Source organism: Peromyscus californicus, unplaced genomic scaffold, assembly GCF_007827085.1.
Source record: "Peromyscus californicus insignis strain IS unplaced genomic scaffold, ASM782708v3 Scaffold_18__1_contigs__length_77618521, whole genome shotgun sequence".
NCBI classification, from domain to species: Eukaryota; Metazoa; Chordata; class Mammalia; order Rodentia; family Cricetidae; genus Peromyscus; species Peromyscus californicus.
The window spans coordinates 54541330-54554326 of NW_026294480.1; the positions used below are offsets into that span (position 1 = coordinate 54541330).

Consider the following 12997-nt stretch of genomic DNA (forward strand, 5'->3'; position numbering starts at 1 on the left):
GTTCAAGCAAGCCTGGACCATAGAATAAAACTGTTGGTGGAAGTTTCTGTCCCACCAGCAGCTCCCAAATAAACACACTGAGGCTATTATTAATTATAAATGCTTGACCAATCGCTCAGGCTTGTTACTAGCTAACTTCTTACATGTTAAATTAACCCATATTTCTTGTCTGTGTTTTGCCGTGTGGCTTTGTACCTTTTCTCAGTACAGCACGCCCACCTTGCTTCTCTCTGTGTCTGCTTACAACTCCCCAGCTCCGCCCTTCTTCCTCCCAGCATTCTCAGTTTGGCTATCCCACCTAACTTTATCCTGTTCAGATATTGGCCAATCAGCTCCTTCATTAAACCCATCACAGCGACTTATATTCACACAGTGTGAAGGAATATTCCACAGTAAGACTGTTACTTTAAAGTGATAATTAGAGAAATTTAATAAGAAGTACAAAAAATCGGGAGGGTGCTGGGGAGATAGCTTAGTCTGTAAAGTACTTGTCTTTGCAAGCACAAGATCTGCAATTGATCCCCAGAACCCATGTTAAAAAAAATACACATTTTAACAAGGTGTGGTGGCACATGTTTAAGATCTCAGCAATGGAGAAACAGGCAGATCCCTGGTGGCCCCTGGCTAGCCAGTCTTGCCTAATGGGTGAGTTCCAGGTCAGTGAGAGACCCTGCCTCAGAAAACAAGGTGGACAGTATTCCTGAGGTGTGACACTGAGGCTGACCTCTGACCTCTTCTTGCACAAACATTTTTGCACACACACATAATTACATAAACCAACATATACCTAAAAGTGCACACACATATGCAAGTAAAGAGTTACAATAATTAATAAGAACTGTTCAAATTTCAGGTTAAATAATGCTATATGATCTTTCAAAGACACTCGGGAAATATTTGCACATATAATGAGAAGGGATCAGGGATGTGCTCCTGGAGGTGGGAAGTGGATGGAGGCAATTTAAACATGTTCATGATGCTGGGCCTAGATGCTCAGAAAAAAATAAGGTAGACATGGAAGCATGGGGGTGGGGTGTGTCAAAGACAGCATCTCACTGCTTTTAAAGTAGGGTTTGGATAATAGGATTTCAATACAGGAATTTGGTGGGATTTAAAAGTTACTATTTGCCGGGCGGTGGTGGCGCACGCCTTTAATCCCAGCACTCGGGAGGCAGAGCCAGGTGGATCTCTGTGAGTTCGAGGCCAGCCTGGGCTACCAAGTGAGTCCCAGGAAAGGCGCAAAGCTACACAGAGAAACCCTGTCTCGAAAAACAAAAAACAAAAACAAAAAAAAACAAAAAACAAAAAAAACAAAACAAAACAAAACAAAAAATAAAAGTTACTATTTTAGGCTGGGCGGTGGTGGCGCACGCCCTTAATCCCAGCACTTGGGAGGCAGAGGCAGGTGGATCTCTGTGAGTTTGAGGCCAGCCTGGTCTACAGAGCAAGCTCCAGGACAGGCACACAGGGAAAGCCTGTCTCGAAAAAGCCAAAAAAAAAGTAACTATCTTTCCCCACCCCACCCAGACAGGATTTCTTTGTGCAACAGTCCTGGCTGTCCGGGAACTCACTTTGTAGAGCAGGCCGGCCTCAAACTCAGAGATCTGCCTGCCTCAGCCTCCCAAGTGCTGGGAATTACCATCACCCAGCTCTGAAGTTACTATCTTAACATTGGGTCATACATGTTCAGGCCTTAAGCCTGGGTCATTGCTATTTTAACATAAAATGTCTATCTGTGAAAGGAACATTATTCTACCCGGCAGCCGTCTCGGCAAATGCTGTTAATTGTGCTGGAGTCTTGCTTCTCACATGGTGAGAGGCTTCAACCAGACCCCAGGATGAGGGCTTCCTTTCCCTCTCATGTCCCCATAATTTCCTTGTCTTTCTTTTCTCCATACTTTTGTATATGTTTGAAAAACTTCCATGACAAAGAATGTTCAAAATATACCCCTGAAAAATAATAATATGTATTTCACACCCACATTTAGAATCTTGAAAACAAGCTAACAAGAGGGTGAATGCCTTAAGAAACTGCTTTGAGTTTCCTAAGTGTGGTTAGACGATTCAAGAGAGAAGACACTGTGGCCTGAAGGAGGTACTCATTTAGGTCAGCACAGGCTCATGCAAAATACATCTTTGGAATCTGGTATGGTGGTACATGACTGGGATCACAACAGCCAGGAGGCTGAGGCAGAAGAATTGCAAGTTTGGGGCCAGCCTGGATTATGCAGTGAGACTATTTCAACACAGAAAAAGATGCTTTTGTTTTGTTACTTGAACTTAATCACACACATCTTTGTGTAGCGCCATTTCTGGAAGATTCTCGGTGAGCTATAGCATTAACTGCATTCTTGGACATCCTGCAAAACAATGGTGCTCGTTGCTCTGGGTCCCGCAGCACTGCTAAGGGGTTTGCAGAAGCCCCTGGTGTGTAGACTTGCAGGAGTCAGCAAGGCTCAGCTGTTGAGATTCCTCCCATTAGAGGTTGCAAATTTTATTACAATTTTATAAGGGAGACAAACATCCCTGGCTCCTCTTCTGCAGTCTTCTGCTCCTCTTCCAAGGTCTTAGGAACATAGAAGACTGTATTTACTGACCAAGACTGCCGGGCTTGGACCTGGGCCCAGGTTGGCAGCAGGGATCAGGGATGGTGAAAGCAACCCAGAGGCTGTGCCTTAGCAGGCATAGCTGCAGCCTCGTGGGGCGGGGGTGGGGGGTGGAGAGGGGAGAGATCCTGCACGCAGACATCCCTGTGACTCAGGGTAAGAAGCTGGCCTGGCCATCAGTCCCCAGAGCCGGACCCTTTCATGACCGTACAGGCATTAACTCTGATCTCTGCCAGGACAGGAACTACGGGCATGCAGGCAGCAGACTATCAATAAACAATTATGAAATCCAAGTGCACACACGGCTGTTGTGAGAAAATCTAAAGTTTTTTTTTTTTTTTTTTTTAGATATGAGGATCGAACAAGATTTTTTTTTTTTTTAAATGTCATTGAAAGAGCTTAGTTTCTCCACTTCCACACTGCAACGCACGCACATAGCTTGAGACAGTAGCCATCAGTGTCTGGGCATTGGGTGGCAAAGCATACCCCTTCCACAGCAAGCTTCATATGGAGAAATTACTAAAAAGGAGGAGGACTTAAACATTGCTATTTCCATGTAATTAAAGACACATTGGTAGAATGCATAAGCCATGTTTTTTTAATTTTGCACAAATCAGGAAACTATATTTCATAGTTTCTGGTACACTCTCCACAAGCTTCGGCAAATGTTAAAGGAAACCTTAGGATTCTATTGCATTTTAAATTTGCATTTAAAATTAAGTTTAGGTTTATACAGAACTGATTTATATGAAAGACTAAATATTTTTAGGGAAAAAAAAAATGTTCCATGAGAACCACCAGCTCTATGTGTGCCAAAATTTGTTTCAAAATAATTTATTCAGAAACTTACCCTAAATGTTTTCACAGGTTATAAAACACTGGGACAACCCCTCCAGTAACATTAGCAGAAAGACTTGTCAAAAATGAAAACGCTCAAAGGGTATTTTTGATTTGACATTTTCCAGGATCAACTAATGTTGGTTTTCATTATATCAATTGAAAACAAAATTGTAAAAAGTTTAAGTTGAATGACTCATTAAATAACCATGGAAAGACATTTAACTTTTGGGAAATTATGTTGTTAGTGATTTGTCATTATTACCTTGCTTGTAGTTTGCAAGTAATCAACATTTCAAAGGAAAGCCTTTACAGTACCTTTATTGGTACTTTTTCCTTCGGTTTTTAAACCAAGAGTTTTAGACTTTCATTTTAAAGTCATTTTAAATTCTTAGATGAGAGAAGGGGAAAAGCCATAATTCTAAAAAAATGCTGAATGATTTTGTACAAGCCCAGGATTACAGAGGGTTCTAATTGAGCCTGGTGAGGGTGATCCTGGATGACCAATAATTTCATTGACTGCTTAGCAAAACGGAATCACTCAACTCTGCTTGGTTTAGGGTCCCAGAGTCTTCCTCCTCCTCTTCCTCCTCTTTCTCCTCTTTTTGTTTGCTATAGGCATACATCACCAGTGATGATTAATATTTTGTTGTTATTTTATTTTGCTTTTCAATATCTTAATTTGTCTTATTTGTTTTGTCATTTTGTATGTATTGATGTTTTATCTGCAAGTATGTCTGTGCATCACGTGTGTACCTGTGCCCTCAGAAGTCAGAAGAGGGCATCAGAGCTCCAGAACTGGAGTTACAAACAGGTGTGAGCTGCCATGTGGGTGCTAGGAATCGAACCTGGGTCCTCTAGAAGAGAAGCCAGCACTCTTAACTGCTGAGTCATCTCTCCAGCCCCCTTTTGTTTTTTTAGTGATGATTTATCATGATTGACAGCTTGATGGGATCTGTGAGGGCATTTCCAGGAAGGATTAACTGAGAGGAGACCTTCTACCCAGAGCTGACAACACCTCCCAGTGAGTGACCCAGATCTAAAGACACTCAAGTAAAAAGCTGTCTCTCCTGCTGTCTTCCTGACTCCACTCCTCAGTGGTGACTGTATCTATCATTGCTGAAGCCACTGCTACACCTCTACTGATGGATCAGACGGTGTCTTTTAGCCTTCAGTGTGGTCTACAGACTAGTAACTCTTCAGTCATCTTCCTGGCCTTTGGTGCCAGGCTGAGAGTGCTGAGGCATCCAGATTTGTGGGCTGACCAGCAACCAGGCACTCAACCTTCCAGCATGCAGAGGCCACTGGTTGGGTCACTCAGCCTCAATCATGTAAATCAATCTAATGCATCCCCTTTTATAATACATATGCATTCTATTAGTCCTGTTCCTCTAGATAGCCCTGCTTAATACAACCTCCGAGTCCAGTTCAGGGGCAAATCTGAAAAGAAACCACCTTAAGTCTTTCAGTTCTGCCTGGTACAATTTCTGATTTTGTTGGTTGCTAGCTGTGGTCCAGCAAATCTGAAAGCAATTGAGATATTGGGGGGAGGGGTGTTAATGTAAGTAAAGCAAAAGCTGACAATCCAAACAGGGTTGTGAGACAATCTCCTTACACACAGCACCACATCTCTACCAGCAAGAGAAAAGGTGTGTCCAAAGGACTGGGGCTGTGAAAGAGACACTATTGTCACCCCCAGATATAAAAAGGAAAGAAATACGGGCCTTCCATCTTTTACCACAGTTTACAGCTGACAGAGCTGAGCTGAAAGCCAGCTGAGAAAAGAGGCAGGGACGCTGGATCTGAAGGAAACAGCCCTTTGTGAGATTGAGCAGAACAGGGAAGAGTGGAGAACAGAGCTGAAGGTAAATGAGCAAATGAGCAGAATAAATGAGCTAAGGCTAAGAACTTCAAAGCGTTTCCCAGACATCTAAAAAGTGCCAGTAGCCACAGGTTACTAGAAGTCTTCAATTATTGACCTAATGCAATTAAAGCTCTCTCCATAGGCTCTACTCTGCTTTCTATTGATGTGATAAACACCACAACCACAAGCAACTGGAAAAGGAAAGGGTTTATTTGGCTTATTGATCCCAGGTCACATTCCGTCACTGAAGGAAGTCAGGGCAGGAACTGAAAGCAGGAACTGGAGGCAGAGGCCATGGAGGGAGGGGTGCTGCTTACTAGATTACTCACCATGGCTCACTTACCCACCTTGGGCTGTGCGCTCTCACATCAATCATTAATCCAAGAAAACACTCCACCGATTTGCTCATTATGGGCCAGCCTCATGGAGGCAATTTCTCAATTGATGTTCCGTCTTCCCAGATGACTTCTGCTTGTGTCAAATGGACAAACGAACCAACAACACATCACAGTAAGTGGAGGGTAAGAAACCATCGCCACTATTACTGCTAGTCAAAGAAAAGAAAGGAAGTTTATAAAGTGAGGGGGGGACCAGTGAGATGGTTCAGTAGGTAAACACATTTGCCACCAAGCCTGATGACCTAAGTTCGATCCCCGGAACCACTATGGTGGACGGAGAACTCCAGCTTCTGAAAGTTGTCCTTTGATGGCCACATTCAGTCCCCTAGTGCATATGTCATACATACACACACAGGCAGAATAAAAATGTAGCAAAACTTTTCTTAAAAAAGAAAGAAAAGACTCAGAGGGGTTTAAGCGAGGGTGATGCGATCTCTCAGTATCTGAAACAGAGAGACAAAGGATTTATTTGCTTTTATTGCTTTTACTTTTATTTTTATTTTATTTTTAAATTTTGCATTTACTGCTTCTGCCGTTGTGGAGGTGGGCTAAGCTGATCGGGCCTAGTGTCTCCGTATAGATCAAGTTGTTGAATCAGGAGAAGCATGGTGATCTGGGAATAGACAGACTATCGGGATATTAGGGAGTCGATATCACCCGAAGAGCTTGGCTGCCCTGGGACAAGTGTCACTGACAACTTTGCACTCAGATGTGGTTTTGTTGGAATCAAATTGTCCCGTGAGCTGTCAAGAGCGATGGGCTTACTGAATTAAATTATTCTTTATCAATCGAATGGCCTTAAAAGTGTTTCTTGTGGTTATTTGTTTCCCCCACTATAGCAGGAGAAAAACTACTGATCTTTCCTCATTTCAGTCCTTCCTATTGGTCTGCAGGCAAAGAAAGCCACCCAGGTGAACATCAAGAGTTGTAAAGATGGGGCTGGAGAGATGGCTCAGAGGTTAAGAGCACCGGCTGCTCTTCCAGAGGTCCTGAGTTCAATTCCCAGCACCCACATGGTGGCTCACAACCATCTGTAATGAGATCTGGCACCCTCTTCTGTATACATAATAAATAAATAAATAAATAAATCTTAAAAAGATCTTGACCATTATTGCTGACTTTGATTAGAGGTGAGATTTCAATAGTGTGCTGGCTAGTTTTGTGTCAACAACACAAACTAAAGTCATCTGAGAGGAGGGGACCCCAAATAAGAAAATGCATCCAGAAGATCCTGCTGTAAGGCATTTTCTTAATTAGTGATTGATGGGCGAGGGCCCAGCCCATTGTGGGTGGGGCCATGCTTGGGCTGGTCATCCTGGGTTCTATAAGAAAGCAGGTTGAGGAAGCCAAGGACAGCAGCCAGTAAGCAGCACTCCTCCATGGCCTCTAGATCAACTCCTGCCTCCAGGTTCCTGCCCTGCTTGAGTTCCTGTCCTGACTTCCTTTGATGATGAACAATGATGTGGAAGCATAAGCCAAATAAACCCTTTTCTCTCCAAGTTGTTTTTGGCCCTGGCATTCCATCACAGCAATAGTGAATATTTGACTTTCAGTTTCTGTGTCTATTGGTTGATGGTATTCTGGCTCTTGTCTTTGAGTCACTTGCTCAATCATCTGTCAGAAGAGTGGAGGAAGAGCACTTCAGATCTCACACAGCAGATGTTGATCTCGCACAGCAGATGTTGAACAACAGTGAGGCAAGTCAGTGTAACGGAGGGCCTGGAACACACGTCAGATCCACGACCCTAAATTCCAAGACCTGATTAAGGAAATAATCTCAGAGATATTCCAAGTCACTGGGTATGGTGGTGCACCCCTTTAGTCCCAGCAACTCAGGAAGCAGAGGCAGGATCTGTGTGAGTCGTCCAGCCTGGTCTACATAGTGAGTTCTAGGAGAGTGTGTGAGTGTGTGTGTGAGTGTGTGTGTGTGTGTGTCCTAAGTCTACCTCAGGTAGTCAGGCTGCTTTGGATATAGATTATTGCAGTCCACCTGTAGAGCTTGGGTTGGATATTCAGTGCCAGCGATGGTTTAAAAAAAAAAACTGTTCCTTTGTTTGGCTCAAACAATCCCGAGGCCATTTGTATTACCTATACCTGCATAGCTGGTTAAGGAATTTAACCTCAGGGCTTGAGCTGTATTGTTTACTATGTCTGCTGGGACGATAGAACGGCCTTCTGAAGAATGCCTCTGAAGTTTCATTTCAGTGGACTGTGATCATTCTCAAAATTCTTTTCTCACTACAAAATTTATATTTGTGTTGTTTTTAAAAAGAGATATAGTCCTTTTGGGATGTTGAGACATTGTATTAGTTATCTACAGCTCTGTAACGAATTATCCCAAACCAAGCAGCTTGAAAACCAGAATATGGGGCTGGAAAGATGGCTCAGTGATTAAGAGCACTGGCTGCTCTCCCAGAGGACCTGGGTTCAATTCCCAGTACCCACATGGCCGCTAACAACTGTTTGTAACTCCAAGATCTGACACCCTCACACAGACATACATGCAGGCAAAACACTAATGCACATAAAATAAATAAATAAATTATTTTTAAAGAGAAAGAAAGAAAGGAAGGAAGAAAGAAAGAAGGAAGGAAAGAAAAGAAAAGCAGAATATTATCTCCAAGGTCCTGAGGGTCGTGAGTCTGGGAGCAGCTTCCCAGAAAGGCTCCAAGTCAGTTTCAGCCATGAGAGCTGAGGCTGCAGTTCTCTAAGGGCTTAAATAAGGGTGTACAGCCTGCTCCCAAGAAGGCTCTCTTAGCTGGCTGCTCACGGGAATCTCAGTTCCTCCTGGTTTGAGCATTGGAGACACACGCCTTTAATCTCAATACCAACCATAGAAGACCTGGAGGTCTGTACAGACAGGCAATGACGAGGCAGTCATGTGGTTGGGTTTACACCCAATGAGAAGGCAGAACAGAAAATCTATATAAAGACAAAAACACAGGAAGTAGGTCTCTTGGCTGAAGAGGCTAGCTGCAGCAGATGGGTAAGGCTCTTAGCTCTGATCTCTTGGCTTTCTTCTTTGCATTGGTTCTGTGTTTCTTATTTAATAAGACTGTTGGTTACATCTACAATACGCCTTTAATCCCAGCACTCAAGAGGCAGAAGCAGGGGGATCTCTGTGAGTTTGAGGCCAGCCTGGTCTACAGAGTGAGATCCAGGACAGGCACCAAAACTACATGGAGAAACCCTGTCTCAAAAAAAAAAAAGAAAAAGAGAAAAGAAGTCTCTCTAGTGGCTGGCTCCTTTACTTCTCCGATCTTTTAGTATTTACTCTGATATCTGATTCCAGGTTTTTATTGTTAAGACCAATTAGAATTTGCACTACACAAACGTTTTCCAGACATTAATACTCTGGCGAGTTGTTCTTACTATGGTAGGATGTCTCATGGGAAAGCTCAACTGTATCACTTTGAAGCTTTACATGGAGCCATATGTCTAATTTTGACAGATCTCATCCCCATTCCTCAAATAACTAAATGATTCTCAGTGTTCTTTTAAGAATGTGAGCACTGGGGCTTGTGAGATGGCGCTTGCTGCCCTTGGAGAGGACCTAAGTGTTCTAGAGAGAGCCCCACCTCAGCCCCTGACACCATGGCAGCCATATACCCCAAAGAGTCTGGAATGTTCTGATGGAAGATCCACCTCAACTCCCCTCCCCCATCTCTTTCCCCAAACCTGCCCCCTCAAAGCCCAATCGATGACTCCTCCCCTAGAGATGCTCAAGGCTCAAGACCACTCCCATAGGGTATTTAAACTGCATACCAGAAAACAGACACATGGTTTTCTGGTCTCTCATCCCCATTTCCTCTCTGCAGGGGCTGAAGAATCACCTGGGAACACTTTACCCATTAAACCAGGGCTTTTCTAATTTGGTCTGACTTGGTCGATTCGGATTGCTGCGTAGGCGGAGAAACCTATCAGGGTGCGCAAACCTTTCCCTAAGTTCAGTTCCCAGCACTCATGGCAGGTGGCTCACAGCCATCATTAACTCCAGCTCCGAGGGATCTGCAGGCACCAGCACTCAAACGTACATACCCACAGACAGACGCAAACCTACATATAACTAAACGCAATTTGGAAAGATATAAACATCTGCCCGGCACAATGGTACACTTGAGAGGCAGAAGCAGGGAGGTCTCTGTGAGTTCAAGGCCAGCTTCATCTACATAGTGAGTTCCAGGCCAGCCAAAGATACGTAGTGAGACCCTGTCCCCAAAATTATATCACTAAAAAAATAAAGGTTTTTAAAAGAATAAGCACCCCTATTTTGTGTATTCGTTATGGAATTCATAAACTTCCCCTGTGGATTTTTTTATGATTATGCTATTGTTTTTATGAAGTTCTTACCTAAAGAAATTTTTTAAATTTTGTTTTGTTTTGTTTTTTTGAGGAAAGATCTCTTTATGTATTCCTGGCTGTCCTAGAACTTGTTATGTAGACCAGGTTGACTTTGAACTCCCAGAGCTCAAAAGCACTTTGAAAGTATTTAATATCAACATTATTGTATACCAGCATCTAGAATTCCTCTTTTTCTGCTTCTACCTTTAATGTAGCTGTTATTTTTAGACATAATCAAGGAATCAAGTAATTAATGTGCCCATTATTTATTTTTTTTTAAACGACCTAATTTTATTTTATTTTATTTATTTTTGAGACAAGGTCTCAGAGGTTTAGTCCACTATCGTTATGGTGGGAAATATGGTGGCATTTTGGCAGACATGGTGCTGGAGAGGTAGCTGAGAGTCTACACCTTGATCCACAGGCAAGAGGAAGTGAACTGTGACACTGGGCAGAGCTTGAACATAGGAAACCTCAAAGCCCACCACCAAAGTGACACACTTCCTCCAGCAAGGCCACACCTCCTAATAGTGCCACTCCCTTTGGGGGCCATTTTCTTTGAAACCAATAGAATGTTCATGTGTGGGTGCATGTGTTTGTATGTGTGTGTTTTATACCACATTTGTAAACTCTCTTTAAATCACTGCCTTTGATCCTTTGGTATACATATGCATAAGAATGATTGTTGAATCACAGGTTACTTGAACTTATAATACTTTGAAGAGCCTCATGATTGTCTTCCATAACTGTTGCTCTGTCCTCTAATCTCACTAACAGAGCACGAGTATTCATTTGTCTAGATCTTTTCCAGTACCCTTCTGGATTTCTTTCTTCCTTTTTTTTTTTTTTTATTGGTTTTTCAAGACAGGGTTTCTCTGTGTAGTTTTGGTGCCTATCCTGGATCTCACTCTGTAGACCAGGCTGGCCTCGAACTCACAGAGATCTGCCTGCCTCTGCCTCCCAAGTGCTGGGATTAAAGGCATGCACCACCACCGCCTGGCTCTTTCTTCATTTTTAAAAAAAAATCTATTTATTTAATTCCAAAAGAACTTTAAATTAAAATACAATCACCTAATTTTCTTTTAATAGCTGCCATCCAAATGGATCTAAGATGATCTCTAGCTGTAATTTGAGTCATATTTCTGTTAGTAATGTTCCACATCTTCTCATGTTTGCTATCCACCTGTATATACCTCAGTAGAAATGCCCACTCAAGTCTTTGCCCATATAGAGTTTTTCACTGTTGAGTCATGTGAGCTCTTCATATATTATTACATAATCTATATATCTCTTATCAGAGATACGATGCATAAATGTTTTCTTGAATTCCTTTAACTCTGTTATGTCTTTTGATATTCATTTTCTCTTTTTTTTTTTTCCAGGGGAGAGTACGAACGCAATCCCCCACTACCACAAATTATGCAGTCGAGTTTCCCGCATTTGGAGAAATCACAGCGGTCAACACATCCCGAGTGCAATGGGTGAGCCTCGCCCAGGAAAACCACCTGCTTGATCATGGTATCTCCCCTGCCAGGTAAGTATGATATCCATTTTCTAAGTCTGATATAGTCCAATTTATCTCTCTTTGCATTAATTATCTGTGTTTTTAATGTCATGTTCAAGAAATTATTGTCAAGTCCAACATTTGGAAAATTTCCCCATATTTTTCTTCTAGAATTTATGGTTGTAGGACTTACTTCAAGGTCTATAATCCATTTTGAGTTATTTTTATACATGGTAGAAGACAGAAAACTTTTAAATTTACTTTGTGTGTGTGTGTGTGTGTGTGTGTGTGTGTGTGTGTGTGTGTGTGTGTGTGTATGAGGGTACCCACGTGTCATAATTAGATTATGCATGTCACAATGTGGGTGTGGAGATCAGAGGACAACTTGCAGGAGTTGATTCTCTCCTTCCAACACACGGCTCTCAGGGCTCGAACCCAGGTCATGAGGCTTGGTGGCAAGTGCCTTTGCCCACTGAGCCATCTCAACAGCTTTCATGAAGATTTTTAAGGGCTTTGCTGAAATTAAGCTGACCGTATCTGTGCAATCTGAATCTTGCATTATATAGGCATATTATTAACCATATCATTGCAGTTAAGTAATTTTTTAGAAATTTTTTTTTGAGACAGGGTTTCACTATGCAACACAGGTTGGTCTCAAATTTATGATCCCCTGACCCAGTTTCCCAAATGCTTGAATTACAGAGGACATCAACACGTTCAGCTCTCTGGGATTTAAAGTAATCCTTTGGCAGGATATTTTGTCTGGCAGTTTGTAAAGTAAACCCTACATATTAAATTCGTAGATGCTGTATTACAGAGAAGAAATGGCTATTCTTTCAATCAAGGGGTCTATCAACTACAAGATAAGAACTGGGGAAGAAGGACTTGGGAGTTTTGCCAATGCTCCTTATTTGAGGGCTTCTAATAAACAGGAGTAAATGAATCATATTTTTCCTTGAGTCTTCTGAGGTCCACTGTGTAGTATGAAATGTGTCTCTCATTCTTTTGCATCTGGCACAGCCAGTCATTTTTATTTCAAGATGATTTTTTTTCCTTTTTGTTTTTATTGGGAAGTATTAGTTGTTCTTCAAAGGACTTTAAGCTTTTCCCCCGTGGAATATGATGTTGCACAGGAAAGAGATTAGTGGTAGATACAGCTGCTGACCCAGCAAAAGCAAAGCTGCCTTGGTCCCTCTGCTAGTTCAGAGGAAGGGACCTCTAGGGATCCATCTGTCTGAGCAGCCTCCATGGACAGATTGCACACAATTGTCCTTCTGTCCCTTCACTAATGAAGAACACTCACTCTTTCTATGACCCTTGTATCCACAGCATCTACATCTATGTCTACAGATCCCCAATTTCTAGAGGATACATATCCCATCTCCTATGTGAGCATAAATAAATTTTTAAAGTAAAGGAAACAAATAGATAACAAAGTATTAATTAT

General features: G+C 42.3%; 1 non-coding gene across 1 annotated transcript; it reads right to left on the reverse strand.

Moving 5' to 3' along the window:
* Positions 1–11425: 11425 nt before the first annotated feature.
* LOC128113859 (U1 spliceosomal RNA) lies at positions 11426–11588 on the reverse strand. Its single transcript, XR_008219671.1, has one exon. It is a non-coding gene; the product is annotated as a U1 spliceosomal RNA (small nuclear RNA).
* Positions 11589–12997: the final 1409 nt, after the last annotated feature.